Below are 7244 nucleotides of genomic sequence, written 5' to 3' on the forward strand. Positions count from 1 at the left end.
GAGAAATCAAAAGATGCTCCTGGGTGGGAAGAACACTACTTCCTAATTCATAAGAAAAAGAAGTTAATGAGTGAAAAAATAAGCTACACCCAGAAAAATCTGCTCAACCAACTTGGGCTACAAATAGCTTGACGCTTTTCAGAAAAACAAAAAAAAAACTCTTTTTATTTCGGAAGTTCTCCAGAGGCCGCATTTAGCTGGTGTGGAATCGTCCTTCCTGTCGACACAGACGCGTGGGCCTCTGTGGTCACATGGGTGTTGGTGCCTCTGTGTGAGCCCTCAGCCCGGAGGTGTTGGGCTCGAGACAGGGCAGCCTGACCAGGGGACACACGGTGTCAGGTGGACTGGGGGCAGCTGGCAACATGCTCCAGAATGTTCGGTCCGTCTGAGGCCAAGGTCAAGTGTAGAAGCCGAGCTGGACACAGCTTGGTCATCGACACCCCCTCTCTGGGCTGCGGGTCATGTGGCCCTGGGGGGGTCGGACCGCGTCTTTGAAGCAAGGGCCACCAGGAGAGGAGGAGGAAACACACTGCCCTTCACGGGGACACAGAAGGACCTTACTCAGCTCAGAGTGGAGTTAGCCCACCGAGACCACCTTCCTGGCTTGCAAGATGCCCCCTTCCCCGCGTCCCAGCCCACTCAGAGCCTCAGACCCCTCGCGGCTGGGGCCCCCGTCTTCGGTGACAGTGTGGGGCTCGAGACAGACGCCCCCGCACGGCACGTGGGGCTGTGATTTCCGCAGCCCACCCCCACTGGCCCCGGGGTGGTGCCCAGGGTCACCCACACATGCAGCCTGTGCCCGGGTGTGGGGCCGCTGTGCAGAGCAGCCCCAGGTCAGGCTCGGCGTTGGCCCAAGAGAAGGACCCGACGGATGGGGGCACACTGCTCAGGCCCCCACGGTGAGCACCCCCGTGGTGGCCCTCCCCCACTGCCCAGCCAGCTCCTGCGCCCCGCCCCGTGTGCCGTGCGGTGCCCGCCAGCTTCTGGCTCAGTACTGTCCCCTCTGAGGTCCCCGCCTCTCACTGTGGGCTGGGGCCATTGTGGGGTCGCCCAGCCTGGGGCCCAGGGGTCCTCTTCTCCCAGGGGATTCCTGGTGTGCGGGAAGGTGAGTCACCCTCCCCGACCCCAGATCCTGAGGGTGAGGGGCACGGCGTGCTTTGCGGGCCTGCTCCCGGCCTGGGCACAGACCAGGAAGCAGGGTTCAGAGTGCAGGAGGAGAAAGGCCTGAGCGAGGGCCCTGGGGCAGCAGGTGGGCCTTGGCCGGATAGGGGTGTGGCCGTCTTGCGCTGTGGCCTCAGCCCCACCTGCCCCAGAGCCAAGGGTGCCCTCTGCCCAGACAGGCCAGCGAGGGGGCCGTGGGCACAGCTGCCCGCAACACGGAGGGCGAGGGGCTCGTGTGTGCAGCCGGGGGCAGTGGAGCACCCTGCCCTCACCTCCCCTGAGATCGCCGTGCGGGGTCAGGGCGAGTGGGCGCTCACATCCAGTGGACAGCAGGCCCGTCCAAGGAACACACTGTCCACGGCGGCTGCCCTGCCAGCAGGGCACCGCCGGCCCCGCTGCATGCCGCCGGAGACAGAGCCTCGGTCCACACCGCGGCCCCATTCCCTGGACCGCTGGACCGAGCGACAGGGGGACAGAGGACGCCTGCGCCCGGCCCCAGGGGGCCAGGCTGGGGACCCGGAGCAGCAGCAGGCGCCCCTCCCTGGCGAGGGCCGGTGGCGGGGGGCCTCCAAGCCTTCACGGTGAGACGGGGTCCGGAAGAGGATGGAGCACAGCGTGACTCAGCCAGTGGGCGCTGCCGACCAGGGCCAGGGCCCCCACCAAGTGTGGGGCTTCACGGTGACCCAGACCCAGGCCTGCCCTCCCCCGTCAGCACCTTTGCCCTCCAGGGAAGGCTGGGTGTGGGGTTCCAATGGCTGGCCCCAGCGCCCCGCGGTATCCCAGCCCCACATCTGTCCTGGGGTCATCAGGCCAGAGACGGGTGAGAAACCTCCCCGGGAGTGAAAAGCTTGGGTGTGGCCACGGGCGGCCGGCCCTGGGCATCCAAGGAAGGGCAGGAAGGGCCCGGGGTCTTGGCTCAGTCCCCCTGCCCCTCGTTCTGGCTACAGGCCGTGGGGGGCTCCTCCGCAGAGCTCTGCCTGCCCCAGGCAGCCGACTGAGGGGAACCACGCTGGGCCCCTCTAGTGGGGGGCAGCAGGAACCCCTGTGCCTCCATCACCAGTGGCTCAGAGTTTGGGGAGCCCAGCCTGAGTGCTTCTGGCCACTGACCCGCCGGGCTGAGTGAGCTGGATCCGGGGTGCCCTGGGAACTGGGCCTAGGGCCCCTTAGCGGGACCACCATGCTGGGAGTTGGGCCCAGTGCCCCCAAGCAGGACCACCACGTTAGGAGCCGGACCCAGGGCCCCCAAGTGGGACCACCGCGCTGGGAGCCAGGCCTGGGGTCCCCGAGCGGGACCACCAGGGGGGCAGGTGTTGCCAGGACTCCCTCCCCTCCCAAGAGCTCTTGCCAAAGGCTGGTTTTTGCAGCCACGACTCTTCACGAGCACCCCTGGGTGCTGGCACACCCTGGGGTCCCTGGACCATCTCTCACCCCGCAGACAGCTAGGCCTGGCCTCCTGGGCAGGATGCCCAGCTGATGGCTAACCTGGTCCTCCCAGCGGACACCCTGCAGGCGTCACGCAGCAGCACAGGAAGAGGAGCGCCAAGCCTAAGAATGTGCTGCTCGGCTCTGGGCACTAAAGCTTTTCTCTTTTCCCCCTAAATGTTTAGTTTTACGTTTTAAATTTAAGTTCATGATCTTACTTTGAGCTCATTCTTGTATAAGGTACAAGAGGTAGGCTGACATTTTTGATGGCTTGTGAGCGTCCCCTTGCTCTCAAAGCATTTGCTGCCTCCTTCCTTGTTGAACTGCTTTAGAACTTGGTCGGGGGACTTCCCTGGTGGCTCAAATTCGGCCTTGCAGTGCAGGAGACCTGGGTTCAGTCCCTGGTTGGGAAACTAAGACCCCATGTGGTACGGCAAAAAAACTAAAAGAAAAAGAAACAGATGTTTGTAACTTGGGTAAGTTCCAATTTATTGATTTTTCATTTTCTACCTCAAGCTTCTTTTGTTCTCTCCAAGAAATCTTTGCCTACTTATTCCAAGGTCACGCACATCTCTTCTGTCTCTTCTCTAAACTTTACACTCTCAGCAGTCTCTTTAGGGCTGTAATCCTTCGTGACTTCTTTTGTGTGTATGTGTCAGGTAGAGATCAAAGTTTATCCAATTGTTTTAGCACCATTTGTTGAAAAATTTAACCTTCCCCACTGAACTGCCATGACACCTCTGATGAAACTCAGAGTTTAGCTTTCTTGTGGCTCTCGTTCTGAATTTAGTCTGTTTTGAAATGACTGTTGCTGCGTAACAGTTCGAAATTTAGTGAAAAAACATCAGCTTCAGCTCAGCTCAGTCACTCAGTCATGTCCAACTCTTTGTGACCCCATGGACTGCAGCACGCCAGGCCTCCCTGTCCATCACCAACTCCCGGAGCTTGCTGAAACTCATGTTCATTGAGTCAGTGATGTCATCCAACCATCTCATCCTCTGTCGTCCCCTTCTCCTCCTGCCTTCAATCTTTCCCAGCATCAGGGTCTTTTCAAATGACTCAGCTCTTTGCATCCAGTGGCCAAAGTATTGGAGTTTCAGCTTCAGCATCAGTCCTTCCAATGAATATTCAGGACTGATTTCCTTTAGGATGGACTGGTTGGATCTCCTTGAGGTCCAAGGGACTCTGAAGAGTCTTCTCCAACACCACAGTTCAAAAGCATCCGTTCTTTGGCACTCACCTTTCTTTATAGTCCAACATCAATGTAGTGATTCTTTAATCTCTCGTGGTTCCTGTGGGTCAGAACCTCGAGAGGGCTCAGCTGGGTCCACCGTGTGATTTCAGCGTCTGGCACTGTGGCTGCTGGCTGGATGCCTCCCTTAAGCCCTGGGGCTTCTCCCCATCATATCTGGGGGGGTGCTGGCCCACATCCTGACCACGGGGGCCTCGAGCCCCTGGGGAGGTTGTGCAGCATCCCCTGTCCTGTAACCCGCTGCTGGTAGGGTGTGTGAGCACCCTCACGTTCACGGGGCATCGCGGCTCCAGGAGAAGGTGTGGGCTGGAAGACTTCTCAGGCCTGTCTTTGAAAAATAAAATCTGTAAACACTCCTCTTTCCTGGCCAGTCCTCTCTCTGTTCACAGCCTGGATGATGGATACTGCCCTGTCTCTGGCCAGCAGTCGGGGGTGGACTAGGGCAGCAGGGGGGACGGCCCCATCGAGGTGTTACCCTGAGGCCTGCAGGACAGCAGGGAGGAGTGGGCGTCCGAGGCACGTGGTCAGGCATGGGGGCGGGCGTGGGACTGTAGACCCCCACGTGCCTCTGAGATCTTGAGCTGGTGCGGCCTGGGCCCCAGGGGGACACATCAGGGGCTGACGACTGCCGGGTGGGGGCAGCCGGGCTCAGGGACAGGAGAGCCCGTGGCCACTCTGCTCTGACTCAGGGCGGGGGCCCACACGGGCGTGTGTGGCTTGGCTGGGGCTTCCGGGGAGGACGTCAGAGCCAAGGGCAGCGTCTCGGGCTCCGGGTGGGGGTGGCGGGCACTGAGTCAGGTGGAACGTTCTGGGCCAGGGCCGCCCAAGAGCCTGGCCTCAGGCCCAGCCTAGCACGCGCTGTCGCGGCGGCCAGGGGGGTTCACCAGGCGGTGTTTTGGGGGCTCTCTCTGGGGCGTTGACACCCCCCCTGCTCCAGGGCCCAGAGAATCTGGCACCATCTCCATTCTCCCTGTGTTCACGACCCCCTCTGCTTCCCCACTCATGAATCCAAGGAGACCCTTCCGCGCCCCTGCTGGCGGGAGACAAGGAGCAGTACCCTCCCCTGAGGGCTGCGCTGCCTGCAGCAAAGTGCCGGCCCCTTGGGTCTTCCCCACGACAGGCGGAGGTACTCTGGGGACCTCGAGCTCGACCTCCGGCGGCCCCTGGACTCCGCTTTCTCCCCCTCCCACCGCAGGGTCCTTACTCAGCCCCAGGCACCTCTGGGTTTTGTTTTCATTTGCTGGTGCAGACAGTGCCTGGCGCTGGAGCCCATGAAGGGGCTGCAGAAGGAGCTGGGGACTGCCCAGGGCTGCTGGGTCCTCGAGGCCCCCAGCAGAGGCGGGGGACAGTCTTGGGGGTTCCTGGGCAGCCCCCAGCGGACCACTCCGCTGCAGCCCAGTTTACCGTCTAACATGCGGGGTCCCCACCCACCAGTGGCTCGGATCTGAATCCCAAACCATTCTGGCCGTCCCCTCCCCTCTCGCTCCACGTTCAGCGTAGATTCTGCTCCAGAAATACGCCCACGGTTCCTCACACGGCTCCCCCAGCACCTAGCACCCTCCTCAGGCTTCGGCTGCAGGAGCCCCTTCCCCACGATCTGGGGGCTGCAAGCCTGAGGCTGGGGAAGTTCCCTCTCCTTGGCGAATGTCCACCATGACCTCCCAGCATCCTCACCTCTGCATGTCTGTGTGCTGACCTCCTGTCTCAAAAGGTCCCCAGTTCTGTTGGGTCGGGGCCCCACCCTAGTGACCTCTTTTCACTCAGCCTCCTCTTTCAAGGCCCGTCTGCAAATACGGTCACGCTCTGAGCACTGGGCTTGGGGCTTCAACACATGAACTGGGGGACACGGCTCAGCCCATGACACCACCCAAAGCCACCTGCTCTGTGCCCCTCGGGCTTGGACCTGGTCTGGCCCACACTGACCCCACCTCCACAGGGGGGCCCCCTGAGACCCCCGTGTGGTTCAGATCTCAGGCTGCACCCTCGCCTTGGGCACAGCCCCACCCAGGAGCTGAGCCCCAGCTCCCACACCAACCCCAGCCGACAGGCCACCTCTCCTCCCCTCAGAAACACCAAGCTCGCCCCGGGCCCCTGGCCGTGTGCTTTATTGAGAGAGTTCATCACCATACACTCACCGCCTTGCCTGTGCGTTCAGAGGTTTCCAGGGCGTGCACAGGGCTGAGGAGCCATTGCCACAAGCAGGACAAGAAGGCGTCCTATGGAGGCATAGTTCACAGGCCAGGAGACCCTCCCTTACATCGGGTTACCTTCCGAGGGCTTCAGGACCTTACAAAGCTGTGCCTCCATCACCCAGAGGAAACCCGTTCATGGGCACCCCCCGCCGGGCCCTGGTCCTCACCAGTCTGCACATCTGCCCACTCTGGAAGTTGACTATAGACAGAATCATACAATATGTGGCCCCGTCTGAGAACCAGCTCGCGGGGACCGCCGCTCGCGAGGACCGCCACTCGGTGGCCCATGTCAGAACTTCGTTCCACTGACTGAATGGGCCACGTGTTATCCGCCCGTGTGTTAATGGCCCCGTGGGATGGTTTCCATTTTTCATCTACGTGCACAGGCTGGTATGAGCAGTCAGGACAAATCCCTGTGTGGACACACGTTTTCGCCCCAGTGGAGTTAGGTGTCCAGGGAGTGGAGTCACTGGGCCCTGAGGTCGCTCTGCTTCCCTGCTCACCTGGGCTCATTATCCGTCTGCTCCATCCGGGAGGGAGGAGGCACCTGGGCAGGGCTGCGGCCACTGTGTGTGGAATGAGGATGGGCTGGCCTGGGGAGAGGAGGGCACCTGGCCACACCGGGTCACACCCCCCAGTGCCACGAAGAGTCGGCTCCCGACAGCTCTTCCTGCAGCTTCAGCGGCCCCCTGCTCCTGGCCCTCAGGGCCCCATCAGGAGCACCGTGGGCTTGTGCAGTCTGGGCTTGCAGTGGTACCTGGTGCACCTCTGCAGGAAATGACACGTGACTCAGGCTGCGATGAGGATGAGCCCTGAGGACCCGATGCCCGGTGGAAAGGGCAGACCCAGGACAAATCCTGCACGAGGTCCTGGAGTCGTTCGTTAGCTTCACAGAAACGGGAAGTAGACGGTGGGGGCCGGGGTTGGGGGGAGGACAGAGCATCAGTTTGGGAAGACGGAAAGTTCTGGAGATAATGGTGGGAAGGGTTGCACAACAGTGTGAACAGACTCAATGCCGCCGAAGCCTCACTCAGAAGTGGTTAAAACGGTGAACTTTGTGTCATGATGTGTGTGCAGTCATGTCCGACTCTTTGAGACCCCCATGGACTACTGTCCACCAGGATCCTGTGTCCATGGGACGCTCCGGGCAGGAATACTGGAGTGGGGTGCCATTCCCTACTCCAAGGGAATCTTCCCAACCCAGGGATTGAACCCGA

This window comes from Dama dama, chromosome 5, assembly GCF_033118175.1.
Source record: "Dama dama isolate Ldn47 chromosome 5, ASM3311817v1, whole genome shotgun sequence".
Lineage (NCBI taxonomy): Eukaryota > Metazoa > Chordata > Mammalia > Artiodactyla > Cervidae > Dama > Dama dama.